Raw genomic sequence first — 24,182 nt, forward strand, 5'->3', positions numbered from 1 at the left:
GATTATGTGGGCCGGCACAACATTGAGGGCTGTAGGGCCTACACTGTGCTGTAGTGTTCTGTGGTTCTATAAAACAATGAAAATGAACATTTAAAGGGATATCACAATCGTTTCCCATGAGTGAACTTAGAGTGTTGATTCTTTCAGTGACCATAGAATCTTACTGGCATTGCAACTTTTCTCATGCAATATCACATAAACTTGGGATAGTAGTGTCCCTATTCTGAGCATGACAGCCCATTATGTTCCTAGTCCATACAGAATGGCTTAAGATTTTGCAAGCAGTTCATTGGCCAGTCACAGAAATAATATATATAAATATTTTAATTTTCTTTGGACGAACTTTAACTTCAGTATTATGTTATTTTAATGGAAGCACCGATCTATGTATAACATAATTTCATTTACCATCCCTCTCCAAAGCCTCTGTGGCCAGCGGCAGTTTTTATTAAATTTAGTTTTATTTTGTTTAGAGGTACAGCACGGTAACAGGCCCATCCAGCCCACCAAGCCTGGGCCGCCCAATTATACCCATGTGACCAATTAAGCTACTAATCCGTAAGCGTTTCCAATGTGGAGCAAACTGGAGCACCTGAAGTAAACCTATACTAATGTGATCACAAGGTGGATGTACAAATTCCTCACAGATAGCGGAGGGAATTGAATACAGTCTGTGAAATGTTACTTGTATTGCTACACTACCGTGCCAAGCCACCATAATCTTGGTCACTATTTTCTTTTTTTACGTCAAAAAATCAAATGGCCGATCTTTCTCGAAATTATTGTTTTCAATTTGTAATTATTTTAGCTGTTATGCTCTCAGATTCACTCATAAAATCTAATCTAATAAAGTGATTCAGAGAAGCCATTGATCTTCTTTCACTAGTTTTCATTCTCTGTATGAAAGAATAATAATCAAACTACAACATTTATTTTTAAAGCAAAAGTAGCCTCGAGCTCAGTCATAACAATTTTAGGAGGTGCAAAACTTTTGAGCTATTGAACCTAATGAATTTTAACACAGTGTGGTGATATATTGCTTCTAGCTGCTGTATTGCCAGCCAAGATTAGAAAGCAACCAATAACATTGTTTGAGCTAAAAGCACAACCTTCAACGCAGACACTTTCACCAAATGACTAATTTTGCAGCATACTTTGTATTATGCTTCTGTCAAAACCGCAGCAAAAACTGTAGCCTAACTTGAAAAAGGCAACTCCGAAAATCATTAAGTAATTGCATTATCAATGTGTTAATAGTGCAAGGTTAACACTATTTTATCTTACCATGTACAAAGTCAAAACCGATCATTACACAAATAAAAGTTACATTTGGTCATATTTAATTCCCAGTTGCAGTGAATTGCATTTGTCTTTGTGGTTTGTTGTTCAAATTAATACTATTAAGGTGAATTGCAGGTTAAGTTTTCGATTAAAACAATTGCCTCAGATAGAGGCTATTTTTTGCTTTCAAATCAGAAACATGATTGAAACAGAATAATGGCTTTTCATAACACTGAAAGGTTTTAACCAGGTCATGTCAGCTAATAATCAATACAGATTAAATGAATATAAAGAAACCTCGATGTAAAGACTTCACAAAACACACAAAACACTCCTGAGCTTCAATTAATATAGAATTAAAACATTTCCCGAGATTATGCAACATGATCTTCGTCTTGCTTTAAATTAACTGGCTGGGTGTGCAGCCTCTTTATAAACTGACAATAGCGCCACCTTGTGGCCTGCTTTAAAGGTACACTTGATAAAACCATTGCATTGTGTAGTGCTACATTTTTGGTATACCATGTGACTTTACAAAAAATGTAGTCAAAAGAAAATAGTGTGCAAGATTCAGGTTCTACAAGCTGCATGATTTTTCCTTCAGTTCCACCTGATGATATATGGGTGATCCTTTAAATCAACAGTGGTGTCTTCCGTGTCAATGATTGTGGATGTTTCTCAGCATATTGTTGCTACATACCACTCAGGCTTAACTGTGTCTCTGAGGCCCGCCTCTGTCATAACTTATAGCTGACCTGCATGAGCAGGTTTCAGCCAGGTTAGGATGTCTTCCTTCCACCTCCCCACCACTCCTGATCTCATCAACCTCCTGTCCCCAACCCAAGCAGCTGTCAGACCTTCCCCACCCCATTTTTGCCCACTCCCTGATAACTGTAAGCCCCTCCAGACCCAATTCCCACCATTGGAAGGTCAAAACTCTTCCCATCCTGGGGTCCCTGTTCACCTGTTCATCATCCCCAACTTCTCACTGTGCCCATTCTCCTTATGATTAAAATACAGGCATAACTTGACTTCTTCACATTAATATACTTAGTCCTAACTTTAACAATTTCAGGTAACCATAGTTTTCCGCTGACAAATATGAAGCTATTCATTTTGCTTCAATTTGCTCGTTTTTCTGTATTCAGCAGGTTGATTTTTAAGGTGACTGTTATCTTGCCAACTTTACTTCTGCACCCTCATGTACAGTTGCCAGGCTTTCTCTATCCCTCCTGTCTGCAAACCCAGAACACGCTCATCTTCTCACTTTTCCACTTCCTTACCTTGACCCGAAACATCAAATGATTCCCTCCCAGTGAGGCTGCCTGACCCGCTGAATGGTGCCAGTTTTGTTCCTAATTTCCAGCATCTGCAATTTTTGTTTCAATTATTTGTTTATACTTCCATAAGGTGACAACGAAGCAAATCAAAGACTTTTACAAAATATAACCCCCTTCACTGATGCACAATGACTTTAGCCTCATCTACTATTAAAGTTGCAGCAGCAGTTATGGAGTCACAGAGATTATAGCACAGTAAGAGGCTCTTTAGCCCATTTAGTCCATGCTGAACTATTAATCTGCCTAATCCTATCAACCTGCACTTAGACCATAGCCTCCTTGCCTCTCCCATCCACATATCTATTCAAATGTCTCTTAAATGTTGAAATCAAACCCACGTCCACCACTTTCTCTGTCAATTCGTTCCACAATCTCATCACTCTCTGAGTGAAGATATGCACCCTCATGTCCCCCTTATCTCTTTCACCATTCACCCTTAACCCAAGACCTCTAATTCCAGTCTCACACAACGTCAATGGAAAAGCCTGCTTGCATCTACCCTATCTCTAACCCTCATAATTTTGTATACCTCTATCAAATCACCTCTCATTCTTCGACACACAAGATGCTAAAGTCTAGGGAATAACCCCCATTGCCCAGGGCAAGCCCTGTCCTCATTGCTACCGTCAGGGAGGAGACACACACTCAACGATTCAGGAATAGCTTCTTCCCCTCTACCATCCTATTTCCGAATGGACGTTGACCCATGAGCACTACCTCGCTACATCTGTAAATGTTATTTTATTTTAGATAGATAGATAGATAGATAGATACTTTATTCATCCCCATGGGGAAATTCAACTTTTTTCCAATGTCCCATACACTTGTTGTAGCAAAACTAATTACATACAATACTTAACTCAGTAAAAAAAAATATGATATGCATCTAAATCACCATCTCAAAAAGCATTAATAATAGCTTTAAAAAGTTCTTAAGTCCTGGCGGTAGAATTGTAAAGCCTAATGGCATTGGGGAGGCAATGGCATTGACCTCTTCATCCTGTCTGAGGAGCATTGCATCGATAGTAACCTGTCACTGAAACTGCTTCTCTGTCTCTGGATGGTGCTATGTAGAGGATGTTCAGAGTTATCCATAATTGACCGTAGCCTACTCAGCGCCCTTCGCTCAGCTACCGATGTTAAACTCTCCAGTACTTTGCCCACAACAGAGCCCGCCTTCCTTACCAGCTTATTAAGACGTGAGGCGTCCCTCTTCTTAATGCTTCCTCCCCAACACGCCACCACAAAGAAGAGGGCGCTCTCCACAACTGACCTATAGAACATCTTCAGCATCTCACTACAGACATTGAATGACGCCAACCTTCTAAGGAAGTACATTCGACTCTGTGCCTTCCTGCACAAGGCATCTGTGTTGGCAGTCCAGTCTAGCTTCTCGTCTAACTGTACTCCCAGATACTTGTAGGTCTTAACCTGCTCCACACATTCTCCATTAATGATCACTGGCTCCATATGAGGCCTAGATCTCCTAAAGTCCACCACCATCTCCTTGGTCTTGGTGATATTGAGACGCAGGTAGTTTGAGTTGCACCATATCACAAAGTCCTGTATCAGTTTCCTATACTCCTCCTCCTGTCCATTCCTGACACACCCCACTATGGCCGTGTCATCAGCGAACTTCTGCACATGGCAGGACTCCGAGTTATATTGGAAGTCTGATGTGTACAGGGTGAACAGGACCGGAGAGAGTACGGTTCCCTGTGGCGCCCCTGTGCTGCTGACCACCGTGTCAGACCTACAGTCTCCCAACCGCACATACTGAGGTCTATCTGTCAAGTAGTCCACTATCCAATCCACCATGTGAGAGTCTACTCCCATCTCCGTTAGTTTGTGCCTTAAGATCTTGGGCTGGATGGTGTTAAAGGCACTAGAGAAGTCAAGGAATGTAATCCTCACAGCACAACTGACCCCCTCTAGGTGAAAGAGTGATTTGTGCAGCAAATACGTGATAGCATCCTCCACTCCCACCTTCTCCTTATACGCAAACTGAAGAGGATCCTGGGCGTGCCTGGTTTGTGGCCTCAGATTCTGTATTATCAGCCGCTCCATGGTCTTCATCACGTGCGACGTCAAGGCAACAGGTCTGAAGTCATTCAACTCCTTTGGTTGTGGTTTCTTCGGTACTGGGACAATACAGGATGTTTTCCACTGTCTGGGTACTCTTCTCTGCTCCAGGCTCATGTTGAAGATGCGCTGTAGTGGTTCTCCCAGCTCAGTCGCACAGGCCCTCAGTAATCGTGGGGAAACTCCATCCGGTCCAGCCGCCTTGCTGGTACAGATCTTCCTCAGTTGACCTTCCACCTGTGCAGCCGTAATCCTGGGCGTGGGCAAGGTCTCCTGTGAGTGGCTATTTTCCTGTGAGGGAAGTAAGCCTGGTGTGGATTTCTGCGGTGAGGATGAGATTGAGCTGTCGAACCTGTTGAAGAAGTTGTTCAGCTGGTTCGCTTTCTCCACATCTCCACTTATGTTCGCCCTCCGCTTTGCACCGCATCCGGTGATGATCTTCATCCCATCCCACACCTCCTTCATGCTTTATTTTTGCACTATTTATTTAATTTAACTATATGCATATATATTACTGTAATTCACGTTTTTATTGTGTTGCAGTGTACTACTGCGACAAAGAAAACAAATTTCACGACATTCACTGGTTATATTCAACCTGATTCTGATGTAGTCCTAACCTATTCAACCTTTCCCTATAATCTCAAGACCTACCAACATCCTTGTAATGTTTTTCTGCACTCTTTCAGTCTTATTGACTTCTTTCCTTTAGGTAGGTGACCAAAACCGTACAAAATACTCCAAATTAGGCCTCACCAGCATATTATACAGCTTCAACATAACATACCAACTCCTGTACTCAATACTTTGATTTATGAAGGCCAAAGTGCCAAAAGCTTCCTTTACGATCCTATCTGCCTATGCCACCATTTTCAATGAATTATGGACCTGTATTCTCAGATCCCTCTGCTCTACCGCTCTCCTCAGTGCCCTTGTGATCACCTGGTCTGTCATCCCTTGAACAACCTTTGATTGGCTCAGTATCCATGACACCAATACGAGATTCAAGATTCAAGATTGTTTAATGTCACTTCCAGTACACAAATGTAAATGAGAACGAAATTATTGTTACTCCGGATCCAATGCAGCACAAAAAAAACCACAATAAGATAAAGAACACAATAATTTTAAAAATACAATAAATACTGTATAAGGACACAAGATAATTTATGTACATTGCCTTTATGTACATAAAGTGATGCTAGGCATAAGAGTATCTATAGATAAGGTGACTGGCAGGAAATTATAAATTAGTGGTGGGGGGGGTATTGTGGGGTGGATTAGTGGGTGCGAGTGCTGATTAGCCTTACTGCTGTGGAAAGTACCTATTTTTGAGTCTGATGGTCGTGACGTGGATGATACGTAGCCTCCTTCCTGAGGAGAATGGGACGGAAGCAGGAATGGGTGGGATCCTTCATAATCTTGCTGCCCTTTCTCTGGCCCCTATATGCATATATTGTGGTGTGTTTAATATTTCAGCAATATTTGAGTAATATAGTAAATATATTGTTTGATTAAGCATTCTGTTGTTTATAATAATTCATTACGGGTTAAATGTAAAAGTACGTGAATGGCATACGTCGTTACACCACAATGTCATAAGTCTGCGCCTCACTAAAGTAAGATGAAGTAGACATGTTTTACCAAGCTCCTATTTTTTTTCTTTTGATTAATTTCTGGAGATCCACAACTTAACAGTGGCAACAAGTAAGTTTTAAAACGAACCTGACATGACCTCGAAAAAGGTGCAGCACCTTCATTTTTCTTCACAAGGGGAGAGAGGGAGCCATTTGAGTCTTTTTTTTTAAAGAGCAGAACGTGTTTCTTCTGGAAGTCGTCAGAGCTGGTCAAGTTAAAAAAAGCAGTCAGAAAATAAACAAAATTCACAGCTTCATAAACGGTGATTACCAGGTGATAATATTAAATAAATAGATAAATAAATAAATAGAAACGGCTGGCTACATCAGACAGATGGACACATTCAATTGCATCACAGATAACTGGCTGATGTATATTGAACAAACTGAACTGTGTTCTGAAGCAAATGAGGTAGCCAAAGCCATTATGATCGCAGAATAGTTTAGGAATCAAAAGCAAGGGGATTCCATTTCAGCATACATGGCTGAATTGAAGAAATTGTCTGAGCATTATGATGAACGTAATGATGCAGTGAGAAATCGTTTAGTTTGTGGAATCTTACAAGACAGTATTCAAAAAACAACTCCTAACTGAAGCACAACTTCCTTGACTTCCGGGGTGCCTTCAAAGCAATCTTGTGCAGCACAGCTCAATGGTTATGATTAAATATTCCTGATTCAGCCGAGAATCACAATTGCTTCCAAGGTCTGTACAGTTAATAAAAACGTCTGAATGCAATTGAGTAATCCATCGCTGCTTAAAACGCCGATTATGGTCGTACTTCTTGCCGGACTCCTCATACGAAACGTGGCTGCAGGTAAGGGACACGTGCGTTTAAGAAAACAGGGTTTTCGACTCCCAATACCAACTATCCTGCTGGCAAAAGTAGTCTCTAGTAAGCAAAATCGAAGATCTCAGATCTAGGGTGATGCATTGCATGGGTCTTTTCTTTCACAGAACCCTGGTTAACCCCTTCTGTACCGGACACAACGATTCAAGTTGACAGATTCACTATGCGCCATCAGGGTAGGTCTGTCGAGTCTCTCAAATGCAGGGGTGGAGATGTTTGCCTCATAATCAACTCTTGGTGCACAAGTCAGTGTTATCCCAATTCTGCTCACCAGACCTGGAATATCTCACAATGAAGTGCTGACCATTTTTCTTGCCGTGAGAAATTTGTGCGATCATTTTGGTAACAGTGTACATTCCACCTCAGGCCCCTATCAAACAGGCTCTAGATGATCTGAGCAATGGGATCAACATGCTTTGAAACAGCTGTAATGCACTGTAAGGTTTCACTGCTATATTAGTGGCCTCTCTGTTATGTTTCATTGCTAAGGTAATGGTTTCTCTGTAGCAGCAATGTTTGGGTTAGAACTATAGATAACAGAGGCTGTGGAATATATGCTAACAAATGAGCAGGATGTTGTTCTTTCTTGTGGGTCTGGGAGTAAGGATTTTGCGGTCTTTTGCTGGGGAGAGATGAGGAGAGAAGATGTGAATGGAGAGAGTTGGTAGACCACCGGATGGAGTGGACTTGGAGTGAGGGTCCAAGGGTCGGCTATGCTCGGAGGTCAACGGGGAACAAGTGAACAGAACTGTGAGCTCCAACAGTTTCATGAGAATAGGCCCTTTCCTTTTTTTTTTGTTTCTTTACTAACCATACAGTCAGATTAAGAATTATAAAGCTCAATCGTTTAATCGCATATTGTGTCCTGTTTATTATTTTGTGTTTCTGATTTGTAACAGGGGACACATCACGTAGCATCCACCCAAATGAGATTTCTTAAGTTTGGCCTTCCCTTAGATTAAGCTGCTCGCCAAACTGTGAGTTACACAGCACACCATCACTATGGGGGATTTCAACCAGGCCAGCTTGAAGAAGTCACTAAATAATTACCATCAACAAATCACCTGAATACAGGAGTAAACAACACACTGGATCACTGTTACACCACCATCAAGAATGCTAACCTGCTATTCCACGCCCTCACTCTGGGAAGTCTGATCACGTGACTGTATTTCTACTCCCTGAGTATAGGCAGAGACTGAAGACTGCCACACCCGTAGTGAGGACCAAGAGAAGCACAGGAGCAATTACAAGACTGCTTTGAATTAGTGGACTGGACTGTATTCAGGGTTTCATCTTCGAATCTGGATGAGTATGCTGCAGTTATTACCGACTTCATTAAAACCTGTGTGGATGAGTGTGTGCCTACGAAAACTTGCTGTACATTCCCAAACCAAAAGCCATGGATGAACCAGGAGGTCCATTGTCTGCTGAAGGCTAGACCTGTGGTATTTAAGTCTTGTGACCCAGGTCTGTACATAAAAACCCAGAATGACTTGCAGAGGGCTATTTCAAGAGCGAAGAGATGATTCCGAGCAAGGTTGGAGGCGACATTGTATGCACTTTAACTGTAGTAGGGTTTCCAAGATATTACTTCCTACAAAGCAAAACCCAATAGCATGAATGGCAGCGATGCTTCACTACCAGATGAACTCAATGTCTTCTATGCCCACTTTGAAGGGGAGAACACAACTACAGCTGTGAAAGATCCCTGCTGCACCCAGTGACCTGTGATCTCTGTCTCGGAGGCCGATGTTAGGCTGTCTTTAAAGAGGGTGAACCCTCACAAAGCAGAAAGCCCTGATGGAGAACCTGGTAAGGCTCTGAAAACTTGTGCCTACCAACTGGCAGAAGTATTCAACCCGACATTCTCAACCTCTCACTTCTATAGGAAGTTCCCATCTGCTTCAAAAAGCCAACAATTATACCAATGCCTACGACCATAAGATATAGGAGCAGAATTAGGCCATCTGGCCCATTGAGTCTGCTCCACCATTCAATCACGGCTGTTCCTCTTTTCCCCCTCCTCAACCCCATCCCGTGGCCTTCTTCCCGTAACCTTTGATGCCATATCCAATCAAGAACCTATCAATCTCTGCCTTAAGTACACCCGACGACCTGTGCTCCACAGCTGCACGTGGTAACATATTCCACAAATTCACCAACCTCTGGCTTAAGAAATTTCTCTGTATCTCTGTTTTAAATGGACACCCCTCTATCTTGAGGCTGTGCCCTCTTGTCTTAGACTCCCCAACCATGGGGAACATCCTGCCCAATCTATTCTGTCTAAGCCTTTCAACATTCGAAAGGTTTCAATGAGATCCCCCCTCATCCTTCTGAATTCCAGCGAGAATCAGATGCCATCAGATGTTCCTCGCATGATAACTCTTTCATTCCCAGAATCATCCTTGTGAACTGCCTTGGACCCTCTCCAATGCCAGCACATCTTTTCTCGGATGAGGAGCCCAAAACTGTTCACAATACTCGAGGTGCAACCTCACCAGTGCCTTATAAACCCTCAGCATCACATCCTTGCTCTTGTATTCTAGAGCTCCTGAAATGAATGCTAACATGGCATTTACCTTCCTCACCACCAACTCAACCCACAAGTTAACATTTAGGGTGTTCTGCACAAGGACTCCCAGGTCCCTTTTGCATCTCAGATTTTTGATTTTCTCCTAGTTTAGAAAATAGTCCACACATTTATTTCTTCTACCGAAGTGCACGACCATGCATTTTCCAACATTGTATTTCATTTGCCACTTCCTTGCCCATTCTTCCAATCTAAGTCTTGCTGTTGCCTTTCAACACTACCCGTTCCTCCACCAATCTTTGTATCATTTGCAAACTTGACAACAAATGCATCTATTCCATTATCTAAATCATTAATGTACACCATAAAAAGAAGCGATCCCAACACAGACCCCTGCGGAACAAAACTAGTCACCGGCAGCCAACCAGACAAGGATCCTTTTATTCCCACTCACTGCCTCCTACCAATCAGCCAATGCTCTAACTATGCCAGTAACTTTCCTTTAATACCACAGGCTCTTAACTTGGACATTTCATAGCTTGTCACACCAGACAGTCAGCCATTCTTGTCTGGCGTGTAGTGTCAGTATTAGTCTCCTTTTGGGTTAACCAGGTCACGGTATGAACATTCCAGAGTCAACCCTTATTTTTTACGAGGCCAAGTGGCTAGCTTGACACTCAACCTGGCATGGATGGAAAGTGTGCCCGGGGGTGGGCATGACCAACTGGGTTCAAACTTGGGAGCCTTCGCTTCCAAAGTCCAGCGTTGATGCCACTACACCACCAGATGGCTTCTTAACTTGATAAGCAGCCTCATGTGTGGTACCTTGTCAAAGGCCTTCTGAAAGTCCAAATATACAACATCCACTACATCCCCCTTTATCTATCCTACTTGAAATCTCCTCAAAGAATTCCAACAGGTTTGTTAGGAAACATCTTCCCTTAAGGAAACCATATTGACTTCATCCTATCTTGTCCTGTGTCACCAAGTACTCCATAACTTCATCCCTAACAATTGACTCCAACATCTTCCCAACCACTGAGGTCAGGCTAACTGGTCTATAATTTCCTTTCTGCTGCTTCCTAAGGACCCCCATCACCCAGGGCATGCCCTCTTCTCATTGTTACTGTCAGGAAGAAGTATAGAAGCCTGAAGGCACACACTCAGTGATTCAGGAACGGCTTCTTCCCCTCTGCCATCAGATTCCTAAATGGACATTGAACCCATGAACATTACCCTTTTTTTAATATATAGCATTTCTATTTTTGCACTATTTTAATCTACTTAATAAACATATATATACTTACTGTAATTGATTTACTTAGCTATTTTTTCTTCCTATATTATTATGCACTGCATTGTACTGCTGCCACTAAGCTAACAAATTTCATGACACATGCTGGTGAAAATAAACCTGATTCTGACTCACATTTAAAGAGCAGTTGAAATTGCTGTATCATTAGAAACAACAGCCAGAGACACAATTAAATTGCAGTTATTCCACAAATGCACTTGCATGGCATTTCAAAGATACTGAATCTAAAACTGAGAACTCGTGTGGGATTGGCATTCGTAACAGTGAAATACAAAATCCAACAAGCCACATTGGGCTTCTATATACGAAAAACAAGACGGCCAGCATTGTGGGGCTGTGATTGGCTAGACAACTGCAACTTGATTGAAGATCCATCCACTATTTACATGCCACATCCCTGGCAATAAAGTCAAAAGAAAGCAAATTAAGAAAGGTACTGGATGACGCCACAGCAGTATTCAAGGATGGCATTGGACAACTCAAACATATCAAGGGTAAAATAGTTTTAAATGAAAATCCCACACTCAAGTCTTGCAAAGCCCATCCTGTTCCTTATATCACCTAAGATCAAGTAGCCAGTGAGCTAGATCACATGCAGGCTGAAGGAATTCAGCCCATGGGCAAAGCCCATGGTCCTAGTACCCCAAAAGAATGGGTCTGTTAGGATCTGTGGTGATTTTAAAGTCACTATCAACCCAGTACTGTAAGTAGATCAACACCGCCCAGGATAGAGAATATCTTTGCAAACATTTCTAGAGAGAAACTTAGCTGAGGCCAAAGTGGTTCTCACCACAAACTCTCACAGAGGACTTTATCACTGTAACAGGCTTAGTTTTGGAGCAGCAACAGCACCTGCACTCTGGCAGAAAGCCATAGACCCGGTGTCGCAGGGCTGCCCAGGCGGTCAGTGTTACCTGGATGATATCGTTGTTACCAGTGAGGATGACAAGGAGCACCTCCAAAATCTCAACACACTGTTAAAAAGGTTAGAAGATTATAACCTCAGATCACGATGCAACAGGTGTGAAAACTTTAAACTGTTACGTACCCCGTAACTGGGTGTCTTACCAGCAAAGATAGAAGTATCTGTTGGAGTCTGGTACTATTTTCAAAACAGTGTTTATTAGTAAAATATACAAATCAATATCAACAATGCAAATATACAGATAATACACATTAGCAATACTAAACCTAAAAGTGTGGGTATAATAATAATCAATAATAAACAAGCTCTATCGATGTCTAGGGGATAATGAATTGTCATATGTGAATATAAAGTTCAGTTCAGTTCATACGTGCTGAGGTAGTTGTTGGTTCTTGTATTTTAATCATTGGAGGGAGAGAGAGAGAGGGCAAGCAAACAGTGACAGCTACAGTCAGTCAAACCTTCCTTTACGTTTTTGATCCATCGATGTGTTGTTGTGGCCATTCAGGTATGACCCCTCTGTCCTTTAGCTAGACCGTTCTTCTATGGTGGACTCGTCACCCAGGCAAGGGTGGACACACACACAAGCCCCCACCGGCCTCGCTATAAACACTGTGAGTTAAAATTGACCGATCCTTCGTTCGGTCTCCGATGCCCCACACTTTTCTCGTGGGTTCCAACACTTAAGCAGTGCTCACTAGTGGTCCGTGCAGAATGTGGTCTGGCATTGTCCTGCTGAAATAAGCATGGACGTCCCGGGAAGAGACGTCACCTTGATGGCAACATATGTCTCTCTAAAATCCTAATATACGCCTCAGAGTCAATGGTACCTTCACATACCTGCAACTCACCCGTGCCGTGGGCACGGATGCACCCCCATACCATCACAGATGCTGGCTTTTGCACCTTTCGCTGATAACAACCAGGATGGTCGTTTTCATCTTTGGCACGGAGAACTCGACGCCCGTTTTTTCCGAAAACTAGCTGAAATGTGGACTCATCTGACCACAGCACACGGTTCCACAGTCTTTCGGTCCATCTGAGATGAGCTCAGGCCCAGAGAACTCGCCGGCGTTTCTGCATAGAGTTGATGTATGGCTTCCTCCTTGCGTAATACAGTTTCAAGTTGCACTTCTGGATGCAGCGACAGACTGTGTTAAGTGACAATGGTTTTCCGAAGTACTCCCGAGCCCAGGTGGCTATAATTGTCACAGTAGCATGACGGTTTCTTAGGCAGTGCTGCCTGAGGGCTCGAAGATCACGCGCATTCAACAGTGGTTTCTGACCTTGCCCTTTACGCACTGAGATGTCTCTGAATTCTCTGAATCTTTTCACAATATTATGTACTGTAGATGTTGAAAGACCTAAGTTCTCTGCAATCTTGCATTGGGAAATGTTCCTTTTGAACTGACTAACAATTCTCTCACGAATTTTGGCATAGAGGGGTGAGCCACGACCCATCCTTGCTTGCAAAGACTGAGCCTTTGATGGATGCTACTTTTATACCCAGTCATGATACCTCACCTGCTACCAATTAGCCTGCTTAATGTGGAGTCTTCCAAACCGGTGTTACTTGAATATTCTGTGCACTTTTCAATCTTATTTTAACTCTGTCCCAACTTTTGTTGAGTGTGTTGCAGCCATCATATTCTAAATCTGTGTATATTTACAAAATACAATTAAGTGGTCAGTAAACCTATTGAAAATCTTTTCTTTGTACTTTTGTCAGTTAAATAAAGGTTCACGTGAATTAACATATCACAGATTTTTGGTTTTTATTGCATTTGGAAAATATCCCAACTTTTCTGGAAATGGGGTTTGTACATATTGAGTCAGGAAACCTTTCTGAACACACCCAACAAACTCAACCTCATCTAAACCCCTTGCTCTAGGGAGAGACCAATCAATATTTAGGAAGTTTAAACTCTCCCATCATGACAACCCTATTATTACTGCATATCAATGGGAGTAGGCAGTTTACATGGTTTTGGCATGGACTAGGTGGGGTGAAAGGTCTGTTTCTGGGCTGTACGTTTCTATGACTAATGAAAATCTGCTTACAATATCTTGTCAAAATTTTTTTTACAGGTTTGCAGGCAAGTCAATTAACTGTGAGCAACAGAACTGTTTGGGTCCGTTGTTCTAATGGGGATATAGCACGTCGTTATGGAATAACGAACAAAAATCCTCCAGGCGATTATTGGAAAAAAATTCCGGGCAATGTGGCTTGCATAACCGGTAAGCTGGTAGTAAATGTGGTCAAATACTAATTTTCCCAATAAGTACTTGTATGATGAGAAAAGAGATGGTGGGTGCTGGAATCTGGCACAAATATTTTTGGTGTACACGTCAAGTTTTGTTTGGAGTGGCATCCCTGGTCAGTCCAGCAATTATTATCTGCCTCTAATTTGAGAAATTGCTATGAAATGGATTTCTTGAACATATGCAGTCCTTTTAGTGAAGATATGTCACAATGCTGTTAGACAAATAGATCCAGTGACTATGAAGGAAGTATATTTTAGTTCCATGTCTAAATTGTGTGTGACCTCTATGGGAGTCTGTGGGTAGTGGTGTTCCCATGTGCTGCTGCTGGGTTGAAGCAGCAGATTGGTGGGGTGGGGGGGGGGGTTGGTGAGTGCTGTTTGAGTAGCCTAGGTTAGTAATTACATTTCATTTTATAGATGGTACAAAATGCAGTAACAGTGGTGAAGGAAATGAATGTTTATGGTGGTGGATTGTGTGTTGATCGACAGGCTGCTTTGTCATGGGTGGATCGAGGTTCCTGGGTGATTTGGAGTCTCTGACACTATGTGTGACACTACAGTACAGAAACAGACGCTTCGCCCATCTAGTCCATGCCAACCTTATCCGGCCTAGTCCCATTAACCACGCATGGACTGTAGCCTTTCATAACTCTCCCATCCATATGCATCCAAACTGCTCTTAAATGTTGCAGTTGTTCATGTTCAATCATACACAAATATAGACAGTCAAAACAGGTTTCCTCCGGGGTGTTGAACCCACATCCACCACTTCTGCTGGTAGTTCATTCGAAACTCGCACCACCCTCTGAGTAAAGAAGTTTCCCCTCAGGTTCCCCTTAAATATTTTCCTTTCACTCTTAACCTATGAACTCTAGTTTTAGTCTCACCTAACCTTAGAGGAAAAAGCCTGCTTTCAGTTACCCTATCTATACTCATAATTTTGTATACTGTTTCTCTGTCAAATATCCACTCATTTTCCTGTGCTCCAGGAAAACTATCCTAACCTATTCAACCTTCCCTCAGGTCCTCAAGTCCAGTCAACATCCTTATAATTTTTTTCCATACTCTTTCAATCTTATTTATAGTTTTCCTATAGGGAGGTGACCAGAGCTGCACATAATACACCAACAATAAAACTTATGCAACTTCAACATTATATCCCAATTGCTGTACTCAGCACTCTGATTTATGGAGGCCAAAGTGCAATGAGTCAATGATCTTCTAATTAGAGATCTTGTTGGAAAGAGTGATCACGCTATGATTGAATTTCCCATACAAATGGAGGGTGCCACAGTTTGATCTAATATAGTGTACTGTATAAAACCTTTTACTATCTTCTGTGTTGCTTCTTGAAGTTTCTTCAATCTTCCAGTTTCCTTCTACTCCTGGTGACTTTGTATGCATGAGCTTTTAGTTTGATGCTTTCTTTTATTTCCTTAGCTCTCCAAGACTGGCTCTGTCTAAACTTACTTGCCTGACTTTTAATTGCAATGTATTTCTGTTGCATACTGTGAAAAATCACTCTGAAACTCTTCCTCTTCTTCATCCACTCCACCATATAGCCCGTGTTTCCAGTCTACACCAGTTAGCTCCTCCCTTATCCCTTGCAGTCTCCCTCAATCAGGAAATCCTGATGACATTTTGAAATGCGACACATACAGCACCTTTAAAAAGTATTCACCCTTCTTGAAGGTTTTATGTTTTATTGTTTTACAGCATTGAATCACAGTGGATTTAATTTGGCTTTTTTGACACTGATCAACAGAAAAAGATTCTTGTGTGTCAAAATAAAAACAGATCTCTACAAAGTGATCTGAATTAATTAAAATATAAAATACAGTTTTATTGGCATAAGTATTCACCACCCTTTAATATGACACACCAAGTTATCACTGGTGCAGCCAATTGGTTTTAAAAGTCACATAATTAGTTAAATGGAGATCTGTTTTTGGAGATCTGTGTGCAGTAAAGGTGTTTCAATTGACTGTAGTAGAGATACACCTGTATTTGGAAGGTCAAATTGGATGAGTCAGCATCCTGGCAAACTACACCGTGAAGACAAAAGAACACTCCAAGCAACTCCACGAAAAGGTTATTGAAAAGAACAAGTCAGGAGGTGAATACAAGAAAATTTCTAAGTCACTGAATATCCCTTAGAACACAGTTAAGTCAATCATCAAGAAATGGAAAGAATACGGCACAGCTGTAAATTTTCCTAGAGCAGTCCATCCTCAAAAACTGAGTGACCATGCAAGATGGGGACTAGTAAGAGAGGCCACCAAGAGTCCTATGACAACTCCAGAGGAGTTACAGGTGTCAGTGGCTGAGATGGGAGAGACAAAATGTTGCCCAAGTGCTTCACCAGTTGCAGCTTTATGGGATAATGGCACGAAATATCGGCTAGAGTTTACCAGAAGGCATGGTGGAGACTCTGAAATCAGCTGGAAGAAGCTTCCATGGTCTGATGAAACCGAAACTGAGCTTTTTAGCCATGAGACTAAATGCTATGTTTGGCATAAGCCAAACATTGCACATCATCAAAAACACACCATCCCTACCGTGAAGCATAGTGGTTGCTGCATCATGCTGTGGGGATGCTTCATTGCAGCAGGTCCTGGAAGGCTTGTGAAAGTAGAGGGTAAAATGAACGCAGCAAAATACGGGGGAATCCTGGTGAAAAACTTGATGCAGTCTGCAAGAGAACTGCAACTTAGGAGAAGATTTCTTTTCCAGCAAGACAATGACCCCAAGCATAAAACCAATGCTTCATTGATTGCTTAAAAACAACAAAGTTATTGTCCTGGAGTGACTAAAACAGAGTCCAGACCTCAATCCAATTGAGAATTTGTGGCTGGACTTGAAAAGGGCTGTTCACTCATGATCCCCATGCAGTTAGAAAGAGCTTGAGCAGTTTTGTAAAGAAAAATGGGGGAAATTGCAGTGTCCAGATGTGCAAAGCTGATACAGACCTATTCACACAGATTCAAGGCTCTAATTGCTGCCAAAGGTGCATCTACAAAATACTGATTTGAAGAGGGTGATTATTTATGCACTCAATTATTATGTGTTTTATATTTGTCATTAATTTAGATCACTGTAGAGATCTGTAACAAGAGAAAATCTGCAGTCACTGGCAATCCAAGCAATGTTGGAGGAACTCAGCAGGCCAGGCAGCATCTATGGAAGAGAGTACAGTTGATATATGTAGTTCTGGTATCCTTGCTTGAGGGAAGATATACAGGCTTTGGAGGCAGTGTTGTGGAGGTTCACCAGATTGATTCTGGAGATGGGGGAATTAGCCTGTAAGGAGAGATTGAGTTGCCTGGGACATTACTTACTAGAATACAGAAGAATGAGAAAGGGTCTTATAGAAACATATTAAATTATGAAAAAGATAGATAAGATAAAGTTAGGAAAGTTGTTTCTATTGGTACATGAGATTAGAACTAGGGGACATAGCCTCAGGATTTGGGGAAATGGATTTAGAATGGAGATGAGGAGAAACTGCTTTTTCAGAGAGTAGTGAATCTGTGGGATTCTCTTCCCAAGTGACATAGCAGCTACCTCATTAAATATACTGCATATAAGACACAGTGCCATATAAGAAGGTGGTTGGGAAACAGAAGTAAGAGTATTAGCTCAGTAGTACTTGGCAACTGGAAAAACATAATATGGTTAATGGTTATCGGGAGAAGGCAGGTAGGTGGAGCTGAGTTCATGGCCAGATCAGTCATGATCATATTGAATGACGGAGTGGGCTTGATGGGCCATTTGTCCTATTTGTGCTCCAATTTCTCATGTTCTTATGAAATGTTTTACTGTTTCAGGAGAAATATCACTTACCCAGGCACTAAACTGCCCTTGTAGCCATAATATTCATATGGATAATCCGGTTGAGTTTCTGATCAGTGGTAACCTCACACCCTCAGGATGTTCATGATTGGAACACTAAGTGATGAATGTACCAGTGTATAGCAGGAGTGGATACTGTGTATTTAACATACCAATAATATCTGGGTAATATAGATACATTGATTAAGCATTCTTTGTTTAAATAATTCCTCACGGCTATATGTACAAAGTACAGGAATGGTATACATTATCACTGTGTCATATGCATGCGCCTCGCTTAAAGCAAAACCAAAGTTAGATACATTATTCCCAGCTGTGTATTTTTGCTTTGTTAGTGTAATAGTTTGAAGTCACAAAACATACTGGTCAGAGAAATTTGATCATTCATTTTGTTAAAAATATGTTGTTCACCATACAAGGACTCAAGCAGTTGAATAGCCTAGTAATTACTATTGTTACGTACCCCGCAACTGGGTGTCTTACCAGCAAAGACAGAAGTATCTGTTGGAGTCTGGTACTATTTTCAAAACAGTGTTTATTAGTAAAATATACCAATCAATATCAACAATGCAAATATACAGATAATACACGTTAGCAATACTAAACCTAAAAGTGTGGGTATAATAATAATCAATAATAAACAAGCTCTATTGTTGTCTAGGGGATAATGAATTATCATGGGAAGTATAAAGTTCAGTTCAGTTCATGTAGGCTGAGGTAGTTGTTGGTTCTTTTGTTGTAACCGTTGGAGGGAGAGAGAGAGAGGGCAAGCAAACAGTGACAGCTACAGTCAGTCAAACCTTCCTTTACGTTTTTGATCTGTCGATATGTTGTTGTGGCCATTCAGGTATGACCCCTCTGTCCTTTAGCTAGACCGTTCTTCTATGGTGGACTCATCACCCAGGCAAGGGTGGACACACACACAAGGCCCCACCGGCCTCGCTATAAACACTGTGAGTTAAAATTGACCGATCTTTTGTTCGGTCTCCGATGCCCCACACTTTTCTCGTGGGTTCCAACACTTAAGCAGTGCTCACTAGTGGTCCGTGCAGAATGTGGTCTGGCATTGTCCTGCTGAAATAAGCATGGACGTCCCGGGAAGAGACGTCGCCTTGATGGCAACATATGTCTCTCTAAAATCCTAATATATGCCTCAGAGTCAATGGTACCTTCACATACATGCAACTCACCCGTGCCGTGGGCACTGATGCACCCCCATACCATCACAGATACTGGCTTTTGCACCTTTCACTGATAACAATCAGGATGGTCGTTTTCATCTTTGGCACGGAGAACTCGATGCCCGTTTTTTCCGAAAACTAGCTGAAATGTGAACTCATCTGACCACAGCATACGGTTCCACAGTCTTTCGGTCCATCGGAGATGAGCTCGGGCCCAGAGAACTCGCCAGAGTTTCTGCATAGAGTTGATGTATGGCTTCCTCCTTGCATAATACAGTTTCAAGTTGCACTTCTGGATGCAGCGACGGACTGTGTTAAGTGACAATGGTTTTCCGAAGTACTCCCGAGCCCAGGTGGCTATAATTGTCACAGTAGCATGACGGTTTCTTAGGCAGTGCTGCCTGAGGGCTCGAAGATCACGCACATTCAACAGTGGTTTCCGACCTTGCCCTTTACGTACTGAGATGTCTCTGAATTCTCTGAATCTTTTCACAATATTATGTACTGTAGATGTTGAAAGACCTAAGTTCTCTGCAATCTTGCATTGGGAAATGTTCCTTCTGAACTGACTAACAATTCTCTCACGAATTTTGGCATAGAGGAGTGAGCCACGACCCATCCTTGCTTGCAAAGACTGAGCCTTTGATGGACGCTACTTTTATACCCAGTCATGATACCTCACCTGCTACCAATTAGCCTGCTTAATGTGGAGTCTTCCAAACTGGTGTTATTTGAATATTCTGTGCACTTTTCAATCTTATTTTAACTCTGTCCCAACTTTTGTTGAGTGTGTTGCAGCCATCAAATTCTAAATCTGTGTATATTTACAAAATACAATTAAGTTGGTCAGTAAAACTATTGAAAATCTTTTCTTTGTACTTTTGTCAGTTAAATAAAGGTTCACGTGAATTAACATATCACAGATTTTTGGTTTTTATTGCATTTGGAAAATATCCCAACTTTTCTGGAAATGGGGTTTGTACATATTGAGTCAGGAAACCTTTCTGAACACACCCAACAAACTCAACCTCATCTAAACCCCTTGCTCTAGGGAGAGACCAATCAATATTTAGGAAGTTTAAACTCTCCCATCACGACAACCCTATTATTACTGCATATCAATGGGAGTAGGCAGTTTACATGGTTTTGGCATGGACTAGGTGGGGTGAAAGGTCTGTTTCTGGGCTGTACGTTTCTATGACTAATGAAAATCTGCTTACAATATCTTGTCAAATTTTTTTTTACAGGTTTGCAGGCAAGTCAATTAACTGTGAGCAACAGAACCGTTTGGGTCCGTTGTTCTAATGGGGATATAGCACGTCGTTATGGAATAACAAACAAAAATCCTCCAGGCGATTATTGGAAAAAAATTCTGGGCAATGTGGCTTGCATAACCGGTAAGCTGGTAGTAAATGTGGTCAAATACTAATTTTCCCAATAAATACTTGTATGATGAGAAAAGAGATGGTGGGTGCTGGAATCTGGCACAAATATTTTTGGTGTACACGTCAAGTTTTGTTTGGAGTGGCATCCCTGGTCAGTCCAGCAATTATTATCTGCCTCTAATTTGAGAAATTGCTATGAAATGGATTTCTTGAACATATGCAGTCCTTTTAGTGAAGATATGTCACAATGCTGTTAGACAAATAGATCCAGTGACTATGAAGGAAGTATATTTTAGTTCCATGTCTAAATTGTGTGTGACCTCTATGGGAGTCTGTGGGTAGTGGTGTTCCCATGTGCTGCTGCTGGGTTGAAGCAGCAGATTGGTGGGGTGGGGGGGGGGGGTTGGTGAGTGCTGTTTGAGTAGCCTAGGTTAGTAATTACATTTCATTGTATAGATGGTACAAAATGCAGTAACATTGGTGAAGGAAATGAATGTTTATGGTGGTGGATTGTGTGTTGATCGACAGGCTGCTTTGTCATGGGTGGATCGAGGTTCCTGGGTGATTTGGAGTCTCTGACACTATGTGTGACACTACAGTACAGAAACAGACACTTCGCCCATCTAGTCCATGCCAACCTTATCCGGCCTAGTCCCATTAACCACGCATGGACTGTAGCCTTTCATAACTCTCCCATCCATATACATCCAAACTGCTCTTAAATGTTGCAGTTGTTCATGTTCAATCATACACAAATATAGACAGTCAAAACAGGTTTCCTCCGGGGTGTTGAACCCACATCCACCACTTCTGCTGGTAGTTCATTCGAAACTCGCACCACCCTCTGAGTAAAGAAGTTTCCCCTCAGGTTCCCCTTAAATATTTTCCTTTCACTCTTAACCTATGAACTCTAGTTTTAGTCTCACCTAACCTTAGAGGAAAAAGCCTGCTTTCAGTTACCCTATCTATACTCATAATTTTGTATACTGTTTCTCTGTCAAATATCCACTCATTTTCCTGTGCTCCAGGAAAACTATCCTAACCTATTCAACCTTCCCTCAGGTCCTCAAGTCCAGTCAACATCCTTGTAAATTTTTTCCATACTCTTTCAATCTTATTTATAGTTTTCCTATAGGGAGGTGACCAGAGCTGCACATAATACACCAACAATAAAACTTATGTAACTTCAACATTATATCCCAATTGCTGTACTCAGCACTCTGATTTATGGAGGCCAATGTGCAATGACTCAATGATCTTCTAATTAGAGATCTTGTTGGAAAGAGTGATCACGCTATGATTGAATTTCCCATACAAATGGAGGATGCCACAGTTTGATCTAATATAGTGTACTGTATAAACCTTTTACTATCTTCTGTGTTGCTTCTTGAAGTTTCTTCAATCTTCCAGTTTCCTTCTACTCCTGGTGACTTCGTATGCATGAGCTTTTAGTTTGATGCTTTCTTTTATTTCCTTAGTTCTCCAAGACTGGCTCTGTCTAAACTTACTTGCCTGACTTTTAATTGCAATGTATTTCTGTTGCATACTGTGAAAAATCACTCTGAAGCTCTTCCTCTTCTTCATCCACTCCACCATATAGCCCGTGTTTCCAGTCTACACCAGTTAGCTCCTCCCTTATCCCTTGCAGTCTCCCTCAATCAGGAAATCCTGATGACATTTTGAAATGCGACACATACAGCACCTTTAAAAAGTATTCACCCTTCTTGAAGGTTTTATGTTTTATTGTTTTACAACATTGAATCACAGTGGATTTAATTTGGCTTTTTTGACACTGATCAACAGAAAAAGATTCTTGTGTGTCAAAATAAAAACAGATCTCTACAAAGTGATCTGAATTAATTAAAATATAAAATACAAAATAATTGGCATAAGTATTCACCACCCTTTAATATGACACACCAAGTTATCACTGGTGCAGCCAATTGGTTTTAAAAGTCACATAATTAGTTAAATGGAGATCTGTTTTTGGAGATCTGTGTGCAGTCAAGGTGTTTCAATTGACTGTAGTAGAGATACACCTGTATTTGGAAGGTCAAATTGGATGAGTCAGCATCCTGGCAAACTACACCGTGAAGACAAAAGAACACTCCAAGCAACTCCATGAAAAGGTTATTGAAAAGAACAAGTCAGGAGGTGAATACAAGAAAATTTCTAAGTCACTGAATATCCCTTAGAACACAGTTAAGTCAATCATCAGGAAATGGAAAGAGTACGGCACAGCTGTAAATTTTCCTAGAGCAGTCCATCCTCAAAAACTGAGTGACCATGCAAGATGGGGACTAGTAAGAGAGGCCACCAAGAGTCCTAAGACAACTCCAGAGGAGTTACAGGTGTCAGTGGCTGAGATGGGAGAGACAAAATGTTGCCCAAGTGCTTCACCAGTTGCAGCTTTATGGGATAATGGCACGAAATATCGGCTAGAGTTTACCAGAAGGCATGGTGGAGACTCTGAAATCAGCTGGAAGAAGCTTCCATGGTCTGATGAAACCGAAACTGAGCTTTTTAGCCATGAGACTAAATGCTATGTTTGGCATAAGCCAAACATTGCACATCATCAAAAACACACCATCCCTACCGTGAAGCATAGTGGTTGCTGCATCATGCTGTGGGGATGCTTCATTGCAGCAGGTCCTGGAAGGCTTGTGAAAGTAGAGGGTAAAATGAACGCAGCAAAATACGGGGGAATCCTGGTGAAAAACTTGATGCAGTCTGCAAGAGAACTGCAACTTAGGAGAAGATTTCTTTTCCAGCAAGACAATGACCCCAAGCATAAAACCAATGCTTCATTGATTGCTTAAAAACAACAAAGTTATTGTCCTGGAGTGACTAAAACAGAGTCCAGACCTCAATCCAATTGAGAATTTGTGGCTGGACTTGAAAAGGGCTGTTCACTCATGATCCCCATGCAGTTAGAAAGAGCTTGAGCAGTTTTGTAAAGAAAAATGGGGGAAATTGCAGTGTCCAGATGTGCAAAGCTGATACAGACCTATTCACACAGATTCAAGGCTCTAATTGCTGCCAAAGGTGCATCTACAAAATACTGATTTGAAGAGGGTGATTATTTATGCACTCAATTATTATGTGTTTTATATTTGTCATTAATTTAGATCACTGTAGAGATCTGTAACAAGAGAAAATCTGCAGTCACTGGCAATCCAAGCAATGTTGGAGGAACTCAGCAGGCCAGGCAGCATCTATGGAAGAGAGTACAGTTGATATATGTAGTTCTGGTATCCTTGCTTGAGGGAAGATATACAGGCTTTGGAGGCAGTGTTGTGGAGGTTCACCAGATTGATTCTGGAGATGGGGGAATTAGCCTGTAAGGAGAGATTGAGTTGCCTGGGACATTACTTACTAGAATACAGAAGAATGAGAAAGGGTCTTATAGAAACATATTAAATTATGAAAAAGATAGATAAGATAAAGTTAGGAAAGTTGTTTCTATTGGTACATGAGATTAGAACTAGGGGACATAGCCTCAGGATTTGGGGAAATGGATTTAGAATGGAGATGAG

Source organism: Hemitrygon akajei, chromosome 3 (assembly GCF_048418815.1).
Source record: "Hemitrygon akajei chromosome 3, sHemAka1.3, whole genome shotgun sequence".
Lineage (NCBI taxonomy): Eukaryota > Metazoa > Chordata > Chondrichthyes > Myliobatiformes > Dasyatidae > Hemitrygon > Hemitrygon akajei.